Raw genomic sequence first — 19,250 nt, 5'->3', positions numbered from 1 at the left:
GATCACATGAGGTATATGCAACAGGAAATCAGAATTGTACAAAGATCCAGTGCTCACAGCCACGGGCGTCAGGATCGAGCGATGATACTACTGGGGGCGTGTTTAGCAGTTAATGCGGCCCTAGTGGCTGCTGTGATTTGGTTATGGTTTCATGTTGCGAAGAATGGATAGGACTTAGTAGTCTGGTCTTATGTATATAGTCTTTTGATATCCCAAGCAGCATTTTGTTACAGCATGTTGGACTGGCTTGGGAGTTGTTTGTAGTTTTATACTATTTCAAGCACTGGCCCTTATCGGGTTAAGTCTACATGTCACTTAGTGACAAATTTTGATACGCATATACAAGCGCTGGCCTATACCAGGTTAAGCCTATGCGCTAATTTTGGATGCATATGTACAGTAATGATTATAATTAATACAAACGTGTTTTCTTTGGCATAGTTATGTGTTGTGAAAGTGTGATATCGTAAAGTTGTGTTGGTTATGGTGAAACGATATTGATTATTACATAATTGATTATTTTATAGAATGGCCCCGAAGAAAACAAACACTTTGTCTGAGGCGGAAGTGGCCGCAATGATTGCTCGTCAACTACAAGCAGTGATACCAACAATTGTAGCCCAAGTCACTGCAGGCATACGTGCTAACAATACTGTTAATCAACCTACGAGCACCACCACGGCCACTGTTAATCCACCTCCGCCGGACACTAATGTAGCCCCGGGTGTTACTACCCCGGTGAATACTGATACTGTCATAAATAATAATAACACTCTCCCAACTATGAATGTCACTGGGAACCCGGAGCCTGTTGTGCACCCTGATAATATCCCGAACCCGAACCCTGTACCGGTTGTTAACACAACTAATAATAATAACCGAGAACCCCCACGTCAGGAGTACTCATACAAACAATTTACATCATATAAATCGATTGAGTTTAAGGGTATTGAAGGACCTGGTGGACTGGTCGAATGGATAGAAGACACCGAATTAGAAATTAATATCAGTAAGTGTCCACCGAACCGCGTGGTCAAATTTGTTACCAGTATGTTTCTAGACCAAGCGCTGATGTGGTGGAACACGGTAGTCCAAATAAGGGGACAAGATGCCATTAATCGTATGTCATGGGCTGAATTAAAAACCCTTATGTTAGAACAATTTTGCCCAAGAGATGAGATCCTGAAATTAGAACACGAACTTTGGAATTTGGAAATGAGAGGCACTGATCATCGAAGTTACACAAATCGTTTCGTTGAATTGACTCGTTTGGTACCATGGTCAATTATTCCGGAATCCAAGCGCATTGAGCGTTATGTTTGGGGACTAACCCCAGCTGTGAGAAGTATAGTCTATTCTGCAGCCCACCCAACTTTAGAGAGTGTCGTGTTACAAGCCAGCATCGTTACTTTTGACCTTACAAGAAATGGTGTATTAAGAGTTCCAGGAGAATCATCCAGTTTGAAACGAACTAGTTATACCTCTAGAACACAAATGAAATCTCAGAATAAACGATTATGCCCTACAACTCAGGACTATGCTATGACCAGTTTCGACATGAAACATGATACATACAAGGGGTCATTTCCGAAGTGTGGAACGTGTAATTTTCATCATACTGGAAATTGTCGAACGATCATATGTCAGAGAAGCGGAAATATTGGGCATAATACCCCAAGTGGTAGAACAATAATGAATACTTCAAACCGACAATTTCAAACAACCCAACCCCGTCGTTCACAAACACCTAGTCACCAACCAATCCGACAACAATCTAATCAGCAAACTCCATCTACAATGAACCCTCATACATGTTATAAATGTGGCAGTACGGGACATTTTCGGAGATATTGCCCCAATTTGAACCCGAGTACAGTGAAAAGGCAAAACCAAGCACAAGCATCAACCTCCAACACAGCTAAGGGACGCGCATTTGTATTAGGACCGGGTGAAGCGCGTCATGATCCGAATGTGGTGACAGGTACATTCTTAGTTTCGGGTCAGTATGCTTCAGTTTTGTTTGATACGGGCGCCGATAGAAGTTTCGTATCTGTTAATTTCTTACCTTTAGAAAATATGCCGGTTAGTGAACTAACAAAACCATATACTATAGAACTAGCTAACGGTAAGTCTATACTTGTTAACCGAATAGTCCGAGACTGTTCCCTTATCCTAAACGACCACCCATTCCTTATTGATTTACTTCCAGTGGAATTGGGAAGTTTCGATGTTATAGTCGGTATGGACTGGCTATCTAAGTATAAAGCTGAGATTGTCTGTAAGGATAAGACCGTTAGAATACCTCTTTCGAATGATGAGGCTATAATTGTTCAAGGTGAGAAATCGGGAACAGTACTGCCTCTCATATCTCAACTTAAGACATTGAGATATTTACGCCAAGGTTGTACATTATACTTAGCGAGCGTAACAGTTAAGGAACCTGAGGAAGAGCGATTGGAAGACATCCCAGTGGTACACGAGTATTCAGATGTATTCCCCGAAGAGTTGCCTGGTTTACCACCGACCCGACAAGTTGAATTCCGTATTGACTTGATACCAGGAGCAGCACCCATTGCTAAGGCACCTTATAGACTTGCGCCTTCTGAAATGCAAGAACTGTCCAACCAGTTACAAGAGTTACTGGACAGGGGTTTTATTCGCCCTAGTTACTCACCGTGGGGAGCACCAGTGTTGTTTGTAAAGAAGAAGGATGGGAGTTTTCGAATGTGTATTGATTACCGGGAATTGAAAAAAGTGACTATAAAGAATAGATACCCCTTCCCTCGAATTGATGACTTGTTTGATCAGCTCCAAGGTGCGAAGTATTTTTCAAAAATTGATCTTAGATCTGGTTATCATCAAGTAAGAATTCAGGAAGAAGACGTACCAAAAACAGCTTTCCGAACTCGGTATGGTCACTATGAATTTTTGGTTATGCCGTTTGGGTTGGCAAATGCACCCGCAGTGTTTATGGACCTCATGAACCGAATTTGCAAACCTTACCTTGACAAGTTCGTGATAGTGTTTATCGATGACATTTTGATATATTCGAGAAGTAAGGAGGAACACGAACAACATTTGCGGGAAATCTTAAAATTATTGAGGCAAGAGAAGTAATACGCAAAGTTGTCCAAATGTGAGTTTTGGCTACAAGAAGTACAGTTTTTGGGACACATTGTGAACCATCAAGGGATCCAAGTAGACCCAAGTAAAATTGAGGCCATTAAGAATTGGCAAGTGCCTAAGTCACCAAGAGAAATTCGTCAATTCTTAGGACTAGCCGGGTATTATAGAAGATTCATTGAAAACTTTTCAAGTATTGCACAACCTCTAACCCTCCTAACTCAAAAAGATCGAGCATATGAATGGGGAGAAGAACAAGAAATGGCCTTTCAAACGTTAAAACAGAAGTTATGTGAAGCTCCAATATTAAGCCTTCCAGATGGAACTGATGAATTGGTGGTATATTGTGACGCATCTCGTAAAGGTTTAGGATGCGTACTGATGCAAAGAAAGAAAGTAATAGCATATGCTTCCCGACAATTAAAAGTACATGAAAAGAATTATACGACCCATGATTTAGAATTGGGAGCAGTTATCTTTGCATTGAAGATTTGGAGACATTACTTGTATGGCACTAAATGTACCATCTACACTGATCACAAAAGCTTACAACACATATTTGATCAGAAAGAGCTAAACATGAGACAAAGAAGATGGGTAGAACTGTTAAATGATTACGATTGTGAGATTAAATACCACCCGGGTAAGGCCAACGTAGTAGCTGATGCTTTAAGCCGAAAAGACAGAATCAGACCATTACGAGTACGAGCACTCGGAATGATTGTTCAAAGTAGCCTAACCGAACAAGTTCGCATTGCACAAGATGAGGCCTTGAATACAGATCAGCTAGAAAAAGAAGAACTACATGGAAATGAAAGGAATTTTGAGAAGAAAATTGATGAAGTATTTTATTACAAAAACCGGATCTGGATTCCAACACTTCATAAACTCCGAAAGCTGATACTTGATGAAGCACACAAATCCAAATATTCTATTCATCCAGGTGCTGATAAGATGTATAAGGATGTCAAAGAATTTTACTGGTGGCCTGGTATGAAAAAGGATATAGCCGTGTATGTAAGTAAATATGCAACATGTGCAAGGGTAAAGGCGGAATATCAAAAACCTTCGAGAATGTTACAACAACCCGAAATCCCACAATGGAAATGGGAACAAATTACCATGGACTTTGTGACACACCTTCCTAAAACCTCCAGAGGACACAACGCAATTTGGGTAATTGTGGACCGATTAACCAAATCCGCACACTTTATTCCCATCCGTAACAACTACACCACCGAAAAACTCGCTCAAATTTTCATCGATGAAATAGTATCTCGACACGGAGTACCTCTTTCGATTATTTCCGATCGAGACAGTCATTTTACTTCACATTTCTGGCAAGCAGTACAAGAAGCCTTGGGAACCCGAATCGACCTAAGTACGGCTTACCATCCCCAAACCGATGGTCAATCCGAACGAACCATCCAAACCTTAGAAGATTTACTTCGTGCTTGTGTACTGGACTTTAAAGGGAATTGGGATCAACACCTCCCACTCATTGAATTCTCTTACAATAACAGTTATCACAGTAGTATACAAGCAGCACCTTATGAAGCTCTATACGGGCGAAAATGTAGATCACCACTATGTTGGACAGAAGTGGGTGATACTCAAATTTCAAGATCCGATTTAATTCAGGAAACCACTGATAAGATCCACCAGGTTAAACAAAAATTGAAAGCTGCCCGTGACCGACAAAAGAGTTATGCCGATATTCGCAGAAAACCGTTATCTTTTGAAATAGGTGATAAGGTATTTTTAAAAGTATCGCCATGGAAAGGTGTTATAAGATTTGAAAAGACTGGTAAACTAGCCCCGAGATACATCGGACCTTTTGAAATTGTTGCAAAAATTGGTCCCGTAGCTTACCGATTAAAACTACCCTTAGAACTGAGCACTATTCATGACGTGTTTCATGTATCGAATCTGAAAAAGTGTTTGACTGATGAAACGACAATAGTACCACTGGAAGATGTTCAGATCAACGAAAAGCTCAACTTCGTAGAGGAACCGGTAGAAATTGTAGACGGGAAAACCAAACAGTTACGACACAACAAAATTTCATTGGTAAAAGTTCGGTGGAATTCAAAACAAGAACCCGAATATACTTGGGAACGAAAGGACGAATTCCGAAAGAAATACCCACACCTGTTCCCTAGAAAACCGATGACACATTAAATTTCAGGGACGAAATTTCTTAACGGGGGGAGAATGTGACATTCATGACAAAACGGGGTACACTATATTCTTTACGTAACAAGTAAACGACAAATCGGTTAATTCGTAGTGCTTAAACGAGTAACCGACCGATACTAATTATGACCCGTATACATACTGAGGGGTCATATACGAGTTATATATATGTTATAGAGGCTAACATATTGATATTTAGGCCTCGGTACGTTTAAAACTCTTTAAACGAAAAAGGTTTCGTTTATCGATACGCTATAAGCTTAAACGCAATCGTTAATATCAAAACAAGCATTGTAGCATCCGTTAAGCCGAAAAAGATTTATAAAACACTTATATGACATGTTCTAAGCCATCCGTGAAAATATTTTGGAATTTTACAACGAGTCAGTACGTTTTTCTTATTTTACAAAAACAAGCTGAAAAACACACGTTTTTACGTTATTTCTCACACCCGAATTAATTTTTTTGCGAAAAAAACCGAACCCGAACTAAACTTGAAATGGGCTTTTCATGTTTGGGCTTGTGTGTAAAGTTAAATGGGCCAAAACAGCCCATTAAGGCCTCCCAAATAGTTCCGATCGGACAGCCAAGCACCCCACATGTTTTTTTTCTTTTACAAAACTTATAACTTAAGCATTCTTATTCATTTCAATACATTACACACTTTCAAGTCCAGACTTTCCCCAACCTGTTCTTTCAAGCTTCTTCCAAAAACACCAAGGTAAAGTTCAATTTTAATAAGTTTTAGCAAGATTTGATCCATATGATTATCATATAAACATGTTTTGATTAGTGTTAAGCATGTTTAACCATCCAAAAGCCCTAAAAATCAAGTAAAATTATGTTTTGATGTTAAACATGTATACAAACCTGGAACATATATTTTTTTTGGTCAAAAACGCGGATTAGAACATGAATACAACGTTTTTACGGTTAGAAAGTTCGGTTTGAACCCAAAACCGAAACCCTAATTATCAAGGCTGTTACATGGATGATTTATGCTTGGTTTGATGTTATATGATATGTAGATATACTGAGTTTGCAACCCGAGACCCGGAAAGTCGTTTAAGCTAGCAAAATTCATCGAAAACCGACAAGGTAAACCCGTAATACTCGTTTAGGGGCTGTTTAGTATTAGGTTGTGACGTGCTTGTTGTTAGCTTGTGAAAATTTGCAGGGACATTAGGGATCATATAAATGAGTCCCTGTTCAAATTTGGTAATTTTTCGATAAACGGAGAATATTTGGTGAATTTATTCCCGTTTATGGGCGTTTATTTGGGAAAAATAGCTAAACATATTGGAAAATTATGAAACTTGGTTTTGGAGTTTGTTATGGGATAGTAAGATCACTGGTAAATTTTGGGAATCATTGGAAATGTCTAAGTATGGTTTGTGCAGCCATGGTTGAACCGAGTTTTAACAGCCGAAAAAACGCGCAAAAAGGTATTTTGTCAAAAGAGTTAGGTTCTGGAAATTTTGCAGGGGCTATGTAGTCACATTGAGGCCATTGGTAAAAATTATGGGATTTTTCGGAAGTCGTTTGATATAAACGGGCAATTTATTACATGATTATAACCTATTAAATGAATTTTATAAATAAATAAATAATCATAAAATTACTGGAAATATTTTTATAAAATTCTCCATGTTTTAATGTATTTTTACAAAAATTTACATAATTTATATGTAAATACATATTTAGTTATGATTTATTAAAGATTTAAATTATAATTGTTTTAACGAAACCGGCAGTTTTGTGTTTAACGGACTGACTGGTATGTCAAAATGTCAAAAGTGGTCAAATATCATATTTTTGAATGATATTGATAAAAACGAACTTTTTACGAGAATTCCGGACAATTCGGGTGGATTGTACGCGTTTTGTATAATCAAACCCGTATAAAAACGGAAACGAACCCTGCGATCAAACCAGACACCAAAACCTTAAAATTCTTTCATAAATCAAATCATTTTATCAATCAATATATTTACTTAAGTTTTATATGATCTTACCTAATCCCGAAACGTATAAACGACCAACTGAGCTAGGCTCGGAAAACGGTGAAACTGAGCCAAATCCAGTTTTAAACATTTCATAGTATACAACGTCACAATCTAAGACTATGGTCATGTTCTGGGCCTAACAGCTATACCCAGATTATCTATACAGCCCGATTTAGCTTGAACACTGTACTAGTATTAACGATACGATACCGTTTATAGGAATCAGGCTATAAACGAGACATTTGACTTACTGACACGTAATTTCTGTGCAAACTACAATAAGGTGAGTTTCACGACCCCCACTTTCTAAACTGTTTTACGAACTTTTGGGGTGAAAAGCATGTTTACATAAACTGTTATACTTGAAAACGTGTGATGATGTGGATTATCTAAGTACTAACACTTGACAAGTCCCCACAAACACAAGTGATTAACTTCGTGCCGGTGGCGTGTGGATAGTACTATCGGTTTGACAAACCCAACTGTGACAGAGCCGGTGGGGTAAGCCGGAACATATGTAAAAACCAGTTGCACATTGTCATTATATATTTACATACTGCTATGTGGTGTTAGACATAGTACATACATGGGGCAAAATTGGCTGTTAAATGCCAACAGGAGTGCATGGGCAGGAGAGGCCATGCTGTATAGCTCGTTTCGGTTTCACTTGTGGCTTAGTATAATGCATCATACACAGACATATATACATACACACTATAAACTTTACGAACTCGTGTACTGATTTCATTGAAACTCGTGAAACTTGAAACTCACCAACTAGACGTAGTTGACCCGTTTTAACATGCTTTTCAGGTAAAGCAAAAGTGGAATGATTTGCTTACATGCTTGGTGTTAGAAAGACAAGTTGAATAGCTGTGAATAGACGCTGATATAATACTGTTTAAGAAGCTCGTAAACCGGTTATGTGTTTTTCACCTAGTTTGTAAACATAGTACCTACCCATGTAATATGATGTAAATTAGCTGTTGAATTTTCTTTATAAACAATGTTGTTGATACCAGTGTTATCTGTTACATTCCCGTATTACGCTTCCGCAACTACCTAGTCGGGGTGTGACAGATATTTTTTTTATTATTATTTATCACAATAATTTTTCTAGGTATATCAATTGAAAAATAATATTATGTTTTGATGTTTATTGTTGAAAATTACGCGTTTATATATGCTAATATACTGAGTGAAAATAAATTATTTTTAATATAAAGAAATAATATCATATGAATAAATTGTATTTTTGTAGGATAAATAAATTATAATAGTAAATTATGGTTTTCTCATTTTTTTTAATTATTATAGTTTAATTAGTTATGTATATTAATTAGAGACATAATGGTTGTGATAGTTGTATTAATTGAGAAGAGATAATTTATTGTTGTATTTCTATCTTTTTCGTTTATTTTTAAACATTTAAAAACCTATACTTAAATTAATTGTCCGTATTGATTTGTCGCACTTCTCGCAATAAAATTACTTTTTGCGTGAACTTAAGCCTATGTGTGTGTGTGTGTGTGTATATACAAACGAAATTTTTAAAAGCTCTCTGGTTGCTCCCTACATTTCTCAAACCACCAGATTGCATTATTAGTAAATTGAGGGTTTTCATGCATTTGACCCAAATTCATGGGTATGGATGGGTCTCACCAAACCTGGATATTCCTTAAACGGTTCATAACATCTCATTAAATTAAAAATTAATCTCACCAAATATTTGATATGAAAATCTTATAAAGTACGAATATGTTAAAAATTAATATATGATTTCTTTTAAAAAAATATATGTATTATTTTTAATTACAAAACAAATTTATGGTAAAAAAAAAAATAAAAGGGTCTTGGGTCTCACCAACCCCAAATAGCTTTTAAACCAGGTTATAACATCTCATTGTTGGGAATTCCCGAGTCGGTTCGTGGCTTGGCGCGTGGGACGACTAGGATATTAACTTGGCGTGCAAGTTAATGATCAGATGATATTAACTTAATTTATGGATGATTATCTAGTTTCTAGTTGTTTACATGTTAGGAATATGATTATTACGGAATTGATTAATTAGAATCCCGGTTATAGTATAATGTGTTAGGTTAGCTATAAATACCGTGTTTAGGGTATGTGACAAGTTGTATCAAGTTTTTGAGTCAGATTTCTTGATCAATAAAGTTTAGGTGTTAGCCAACTGTTGTTTCTTTGTTCCTATTTCTCACGCGCCACTGATTACTAGAATTGGTATCCGAGCGGTTAAGCTCCGGTGATTTTCGTTCTAAAGCGAGATTGATTAATGTCGTGATCCACGCGGCGCAATTGAAGAAGTATGATCGAGTTGTTGCGTTGGAAGAATTGTGAAAGAATTCAAAATTGTAGTAGAGAATCTCACTGTGCCCCACCATCTCGTCTAATTGCATAATAACACAAAAGTCTTATATTTATTGTCGGAGACAAGGAATCAAAATAAGAAAATACGAATTTGATTTTACTTTTCTTTTGGTTCTTAAAGTCAGAAATGATGAAGAAAAAAAAATAAAATTATCAAGGCCATTAATTCCTTTTAAACTCTTGGTTCAACAAAGCTTGACAACTTGTTTTCACGGTTAGGATTTAACGAACAACGATGGGTGATCAACCGGCCAAAGAAACGAAGATGAACCCGAACTCATCTCAATGTCTAAAACAAACAACAACGAATTACACGATATGGGCTATGTACATGCGCGTGATGATGAATGTGCATGGAGTGTGGGACACGATCGATCCGGGTAGCGGCGATGCAAAACGAAATATTATTGCAATCACCTGGATTTTTCAATCGATCCCCAAAGCACATATTTTACAAGTTGGTGATCTGCGCACAGCGAAAGAAATGTGGGAAGCATTAAAGACCTGACATCTAGGTGCAGGACGGGTGAAGGAGGCGAAGCTCCAAACCATAACGTCAGAATTCAACGGGTTGAAGATGAAAGAAACAGGGACGATTGATGAAGATGCAGCCATGTTAACGAGTTACTCGTCAAAAGCCGTCACGCTCGGAGAGATATTCTTGGAAGAAAAAATGATAAAAAAAAGTTTCTTACAAGTATTTCAATACGTTTTATTCAGATTGTAGCATCACTTGAGCAAGATTTAGATTTAAAGACGGTTGGGTTTGATGATGTGGTCGGTCGATTAAAAGCCTATGAAGTGAGAATCAAAGAAGACAATCTTCAAACCAAGAGCAGTCAAAGTTGGTTAATGTTCACCAAATCTGAACCGGTTAGTGTCACACCCCAACCTAAGACGGAAATGTCGGAGCGCGCACTGATTTCTCACAGCTCACAAGGTACTATCATGCAAATTAATAAATGACAATATCTATTTAATTTATTTAAATTTTACAATTTACAGTTAAGTACATCATGTATAAAAAAATTACAACATGATCAATTAATTATTGAATAAGTTGTATCCTAAAAGACATCTCTACGTGATCTTCATCTTGTTAATCAACCAAGCTGATAACCTGCAAATGCGTACAATATATATATTTCTGTCAACAACACAAGTCGAGTGAGTAGATCACCAGTTTTGAATACGATATATTAATATATAAATAAAGAGAAAAATAGTCATCTGTGAGTATATACAATCAAACCATAGCATATAACATTGTAAACAAATAATGATGAATGGGCTAAACCATTGCCATGTGAATCAGGCATCGGTTACCATGAATGAGTTATTGAGTTGTCGGTGAAACCATTGTCATGCGATCGGGCGCCGGTCACTACGACATGATGTGAATATAATGTTGGACCCCTCCGAATGCGGTGAATAAACACATAAACAAATAACAAAATAACAAATAGTCATTCAATTCATACACAACACAAATATTAACACTTTGCATTCGAGAGTATAATAAAATGTGTAAATCGATAGTTGGTACGCATAAGTCCCTAAAAGGTTTGAAAACCAGTAAAATAAGGGAGTAATTACTCACCTGATGAGATGAACAAATATTCAATTGACGATGTAAGAAATCTAAACCCTTCGGGATTTACCGTCGAGGATACCTAGTTATATAATAATAATTTTTATGAGTTAATATTAAATGGGATAACACGTATAATGGATTTGAAATTTCGATGTGAAATGAATTATGTTTTGAGACTAGAATGTTTATTGGTTGAGCGAATAATGTCTGTTGTTATTATTTTGCAAAATAAATATTATTGTTAATCATTAATTTATAAGATGATTATTTTTATTATTTATTAAAATAGCATCAAATTATACTTGTTAGAATAAATAATTAACTAATCTAAATAAATAAATTAATATGAATGTTTAGATAAACATAGTTAAATATATATAAATAAATAAATTAACTTAAGTAACTATATAATATTAGTTATACTTATAATATTAATATTCAAACAAATATAAATCAAATAAATTGATAAATAAATCATAATATGTAACAATACATATAATGACATAAAAATAGATATTTTATCTCAAATATTTAATGAAAAAAATACTTTTAATACGTTTAACATATTTGTTATACTTTTTATACAATCAAAACATACATACACACACACACATGAGTTTATAAAGATTTTAATGACAAGAAACGCTAGTATATGCCAATAATAAGTGTCGGATTTTAATAATGTTAGTTTATTTATTAATGTATACTTATAACATACACACACAGAGATATATATGTGTGTGTGTGTGTGCGCGCGCGCATAAACGAAAGCTTTTAACGAGATTGGTCAAGGAACGTAACTTAATGATGTCGGTTAAAATAAAATATTGTTTATTCTAAATTTAATAATAATTATAAATGATTTAAAATTCCTTTAAGAAATCAAAACCATTAAAAAACACAAAAATAACATAACTGAGCTGAGGGAGGTTCGAACCTGTGTCCCCCAGCCTGTTCGTGACCTGAGCACACACACACCAACCAACTGGGCTGGTGTTTCAGCTGGTTAAACTACGTAAGAAATAATTTATAAATAAATACAGAGAATCCGCAAATTGAACAATAAGCCCTAGAATCTACAAGTCGTTTATACGTTATATGATTTCTTAATTAATGTTCAGGTTATCTTTAAATAGATAAAGGTGACATTGTTGAATGAATTAATTACCATACACGATGATCAATTGATCAAGAACGGCAAAGATGAAGCCACGGTCATAACGCCGGCTGGTAATAATCCTTGTGGGCCACAATAATCTAATTTACCATGGGAGTTTGACTCGCAAGGTGTAAAGGGACGTGTAGGTCAGATTAATTGAATTATAATGAAATATTAATGGTATAGTAGAGATTTAGATTAGGACGGTTTGATTATTATGCATAAGAAATCTTTTTTGATCGAGTTTCTTTAATTAAATTGATGGTGTAGTTTGCAATTCACGCAAAAGCGATCTGAAAAGATCAATTCCAATTAAAACGCGAAGAATAAGCTACAAGAACACTAAATGGGTCGCGAGTTTGGTACAATAAATGGTTATACGGTTCTGGGTAAATGGGTTTGGGTTTAGATATGGGTTTAATATAATATGTTTGGCAGATTTTGCAAAAAGGTCCTTGATATTCAAGTGTGGATCCAAAATGAGGTTAAACTATGGTTTAGGGTGTAACTTTTTCATATTTGATAGTTATTATGAATAATTAAATATATATAATAAACAATAATAATAGAATATTAATAACTCAATATATGCGATGTTTAAATTGATTAAATTATCCAAATTAAAAAAATGGGCCGGGTATTTAAATGTTAATAAAATAAACGAAAACCCGAGTTGTTATAGTTAGCAGGGGTCGAGGTCGAGGATCTTATACTTCAAGAGGACGGGGACGCGGTCGTGTTGATAAGAAAGGAAAAGGTACGACACGAGATTTATCACACATGTTATGCTACAATTGCGATGAATTCGGGCATTTTGTCTCAAGGTGCCCCGATCGATTTCGTAAAGATGAAGTAAACAGAGGAAAATGAAACAAATGGTTTAGGCCCTTCGTTTTTCATGATGAAAGGTGTTCGGGAAACCGTTAACCTTAACCAAGATAAAGTAATTCCAACAAAGTACAATACCGATTCAGGCGAGTCTGGATGTGGCACTTAGATAATGGTGCAACTAACCATATGACGGGAAACTGTGAATATTTTGCAGAATTAACCGAAAAAATAGTCGGACGAGTAAGGTCCAAAGTTGGTTCGTGTGTGTTGATCAAAGGGAAGGGTTCGATTATATTTGAAGGCAAAAGTGGCGAATAGAAACTAATGACCGACATCTATTATATTCCGGGTTTGCAATGTAATGTGATTAGTTCAGGTCAAGCAACGAAGTCGGGTTGTGATATTCAGATGAGGAGTAACTACTTAACGATGCATGATTGTAGTGGAAGGTTACTAATAAAGGTTACGAGGAACTCCAAGATGCTTTATAAAATCCGACTAAATATTGGGAACCCAACGTGTTTAAAAGCAAAATTGTCAGGTATGTTCTCCGGTGTTTGCGGGCCGATAGTCGTCGGATCTGGATGAGTGAAACCGAACCCAGCCCAAACTTACAGCAGCAACAGAGACATTTCTGAAACAAACTTCAGCACGGCTGTCGCAAACAACAACAACAACAACAAAACTATCGCTAAATGCGGTAACAACAATGAAAGTGTTGTTGTTTTGGTCAAAAATCAGTTTAAGGATAATGTAACCAATTATGATTTCATGAGGTAAGTGCTTGTATAATAATGATGATAATTTGAATAAAATGAGAATAAACACATATATTTGTTACGAGGAAAAGTCCTTGATTGAATTATGATCACCAACACAACAACCCCTGGTGATGACAAATGTCGATCACCACTATATTAATCACAAAAATAAGGTTACGAGGTTGGAAGCTATGATCAGTGAATACAAAGAATACTATGTGTGTGTTAACTGCTAGGGTTTTAGAGTAAATCGTATTTTATCAGCTGTGTGCAATGTTGTGTTTTCCTAACTAATCATAGTTCAACATAAATATAAAAAAGATATCAACTACTAGCCCTATAAATCCGCCACTACTCCATAGAAACGTTGCATCAATTTTGACCACGTGCTAGTTCCCTTAGACTGCGAATTAGTGCGTAGACTGAGTGACTAGCCGTTATACCTGTCAATATAATACCATACAAAGAGAACAACTGTTAGTATATCATAAATACTGAGGATCCTTGATCTTGACATAATCTGAACCATATATTAAGATTAATTGATCTAGAAATCATGTAAGGATAACATATCCTCAGCACAAAATATTTGTGCCCTAAAAATTGCCCCCAAAATGACGGTTGTGAGTAGATTACAGCTGTCATTTTGAATTCAAATTGCCTGCAAATAGTAGATTAGATGTGACATGTTAGATATAATGATCATATATCTATAATACATCGATATTCTCCCTTTCGCCTATAAATTCAACCATCCTCATCCTTCTATAATCACTCTTCAGCGGCAATCAGGTATCCTTTCTACTTCCTCTCTTTCATAAAGACTTTTAGAATATGCCTTCTATTTCTGTTTCTTCTTCTTCCTCCGAGCAATCGTAATAAAACAATCTTCATTCTCAATATTTTCTTACTAACCCTTCATCAGAAATCTGTTAGTTTACAGATCCAGAAACTGATGACATGACCCCCTTTATTTTCGACCGGCATTGTATTCTGATCTTTCGATTCTTCTGTCAGAAGCCATCCTTATTAAAAAATCTGGGTGTGTTTTCCGGCGCATCCTATCTTGATCAGCTACTCGTACCCTTTTCCGGAATTTACTTGTAACACCCCGCAAACGCAGCGGAAACGTAAACGGGATGCGACAGACACCTCTGATATCAACCACATTGTTTATAAAGAAAACTGAATACATTATTATACTTCAAATTACATTATCTTGTATTTCATTACCGTCTAGGTGATACACACATCATACAATACGATACATAATTCTATTTATTATAATGTACCCTAACATTCCGCACGCAAATCTAGCACACATCAAGCACTTAGCACGTAAGCAATCACTTCATCTTAGTTGTACCTGAAAAGCATGTGAGAAAACGGGTCAACTACGAATAGTTGGTGAGTTTCACAATTCGAGTAAACCATGATAAATCATTATCATAAAATAATACTATTATCGATGTAATTATGCTGAGCCCACAAGTGAAACCTCTGACTATCACACACAACCCCCGTGGCATATCCCCCGCCCACGGAACTGCCCCAAACCGCTATGTCTAACATTACATAGCAAAATATATATAACACCCAAAATAGACATGTGCAACTGGCTGGGAAACATCAGCAAATCCATGCCGGACCAGTTGGGTTTGTCAGACCAATAGTACTATCAACACTCTACCGGCTTCAGTAAATCACTCGTGATCCGGGGCCTTAGAATGTTAGCAACTCAGACAATTACCATCTTAGTACATTTCCGTACGATTCCCGTACAATAAAATATATGTAAATCCACGCAAATCCATGCGTTCAGTATGTATTTAAACATTTCAGTAATAACATGCTTCCGCCCCGAGAAACTATTTAAAAACAATTCAGAAAAAGGGGCTCGTGAAACTCACCTTAGCACATGCAAGCAGGTAACAACAATCATTATCAATTAACACGTCCAATCTGTAATATGATCCCTACGATCGTTATTATACACTTATTGTTTATATAATCTTTTAATCGTATTAACTGGTACATCTGGGGACACTGTTAACCCAGTACTGTACCTGAAATACTTCTCCGGACACAGATTGTGATGTCGTTTAGAGTTCAACAGTCAAATTTTCTAATAGCTTGTTTTCCCCGTTTTGCGTGCCTAGCACGGTTACCCGTTTTTATGTTTCAAAAATGAGTTTGGTCACACACGACCCGAAAATAGTGGTTGAATGATAATTTAATTAAAGATGTGAAATTAGAGCTCGGTTTAGACGCCCCGATTGGCCGCGGGACCCGTTTCCGTATTTGGCGTACCGGAAACTGTTAAATCGGTTAAAAATACACAAATCATCCGAATTATTTTCGGATGATTCATTTTTACTTGTTTAACTCAATTATATGAAAATAGTTCATTTTTAGGGTTTTTATACACCAGTCAGCTCGCTTAAGCGAACTTCACCGGTTTACGCGTTTTAACTTTAAAAGTTTGATAATTAGCACAAATAATTATCCGTTTAATCTCGGATCTTGAAATTTTGCACAAAAGACTTTTTGACAGTGGGGAATTTTATAAAAATATTTCCAGGATTAATTTTTATATTTAAAATTTATTTATCTATTTTTAAACACCAGTTAAACACTAAATATGTCGTAAATACCAAACGACCTTAGAAAAATCCCAAATTTTTCCTGGATGTCCCCTGCCATCCACATAGTCCCCTGTAATTTTTCCAGAACCAAAATCTCTCTTTTCATGCCATTTTCACCAAAACCGAGCTAGAAAACCCTAGAACTCGTTTAACCGAAAAGCCTACTTAGACTTCTCCAACGGACCTCAAATTTTTTGTGTGACTTATACATGATATAAAAAGCTTATCTAAAATTTTCCAGAATTTTTAATGATATTTAACTACTTTTCACCATTTTTGGCCAAAACCGAGCATTAAATTCACCAAATATTCATCCTTTATCCAAAAATTACCAAAAATTCACAGAACTCATATTTTCATGTGTTTAACACCTCTGTAAAATTTCATGACCTAACTCTAAAGCATCAACAATCTGTCCCAAAACACATACACCGAACATAAACCGAATATACCTTTCGTTTTCCGCCACTACAAGCTACAAACTCGTCTTTCCGCCTTATACCACTAAATACAGAACCTACAAACAACATACCACAATACCAAGCAAGTTACACTCACGATCAAGCCTCTTACACTATAGTTTCGGTTATTGCCTTAAAAACCAAGATTTAACCGAAAAAATCCGTTTTTGGTCCGTTTAACTCCTTTCTTGGACCAAGATCCCTTGTATAACCCGTATACATCACTTGATCATGCAAGAATCGGTTTTCATCTTTGAAACCTCATTTTCTTGCAAATGAACTCAAGAAACGAAGATAGAACGTGATTAACTCGATCATTACCTTGTTTTTCTTGCTAGAACTCTCGGTTTTTAGGTCTTGGTGTGGAGAGAAAAGAGGATTGTTGAATGTTGGTTGTAAAAAAAAGAATTGGGATGGGGTAATACCCCTTTGTATTCCGATCGGTTTAGATGAGGGGTGGGGTGGGACCCACTTCTTCATTCTTAGCCACAAGTTTGGATTTCGGAAATCCGGATAATGTTTTGGATAATCTGGTTCAGTTCGTTTTTCGGTTAAATGTTTAATTCGGCTTAAAACGAGGCTAAAACGGTCGTTTTTCGGCTTAAAAATGAAATTTATATAAAACCGATTTAAAAACTTTAAAAACTTAAACCATGACGTTTATTAACTTAAAACATCATATCATTAATTATCGCGCATCTTTTTCGGCTTGATCGATCATCTCTTGCTCGGTTTGGTATTAAAGGTTTCGTTTAACGTACCGTCGTACCACTAAATCGAAATTCTTTTTCTGTGCCGTAGTTTACTTATCCCGAAGCATTAATGCTTCGTAAAATCACTAATTATTATAGATATCGTCTATAATTGAACCCTCGATTCGTTCGAGTTTCAATAACTATCGATCGATTGATCGCATATTCAATACGGTGAATTATATATTCACGTTCAATCAATACAGTGAACCATGTATTCTCGTATAATTACTATGGTAACTCATATACCCGACATTAAATATGACGTAACTATTGTCTACCGGTTAGGGTATACCGGGTTTCGTCGGAATCGTTACATTCTCCCCCCGTTAAGAAATTTCGTCCTCGAAATTTTTCACGCCTACTATCCCCTTCCGAGAGAAAGGTAGGGGTTTTTCCTTCAGAATTCACCCTCGCGTTACCAGGTATAATCTGGTCCTCGCTGTGAATTCCACTTACTCTTAACCAATAACGCTTGGTATGCCCAAACTGTTTAGATTACCCGTCTACTATCTCTACGGAATTATTTATGATATCAAACATATATTCTATGAGTACCTCCAATACTAGTACTTTTGTTGCCTCATCGCTTAGGTACTTTTCAATCCGTATATATGGCAAAACATCATGTATAGTACTTAGCCCCTGGAGTACTTTAATCGATAAACTAAATGACCAATCATGGAGATAGTCTCATGAGGTCCAATATTTTAAGGAGCTATTTTTTGTTTTGCCAAACCTCATATCACCTCTCTAAGGTGATGCCTTAAAAATGCCATGTCACCTCTTTCCGGTGGCAAAGGTTTCCTTTGAATGTTGGCATAAATCCTTTGTCTATCTCGCGCTGCTTCCAACTTATCTTAAATATTATAAATCCGATTGGTTGATTCTCGAATCAATTCAAATCTTATGGCTTGAGTGACGCCCATTTTTAATTTAACAAATTGGCGATAATCACTTCACCCATATAAAGCTTCAAGCTCTCGATGCTTCCTTCCCCGCCTTCCAATAATGGAAGTAGGATGACTATTTCGACCTGAGATAATTGAAAATGGTACTCCACGACGAGATACCATTTCACATCATGAATTTGGGCGAGAATTTATTGTGGTAATCGTCATGGATCAGGATGAAATGCGAGGATTGGTTAATTGATCCGCGATTACCCAATTTACATCATGCCTTTGATATATCTTGGGAATTTGCGTCCCGAAATCCATTGTAATTTATTCCCACTATTATTGGCGAATTTTCTGTCGTTGCGGTGTTCCCTAGGGTTTTCGGTGTGCAGCCTTATCTCTTGCATAACTCAAATATTCACCAACATACGTAA

This window comes from Bidens hawaiensis, unplaced genomic scaffold, assembly GCF_021521415.1.
Source record: "Bidens hawaiensis isolate Kalapana, Puna unplaced genomic scaffold, B.hawaiensis_p1.1 tig00006392_1, whole genome shotgun sequence".
NCBI lineage: Eukaryota > Viridiplantae > Streptophyta > Magnoliopsida > Asterales > Asteraceae > Bidens > Bidens hawaiensis.
This window is presented reverse-complemented; position numbering follows the sequence as displayed.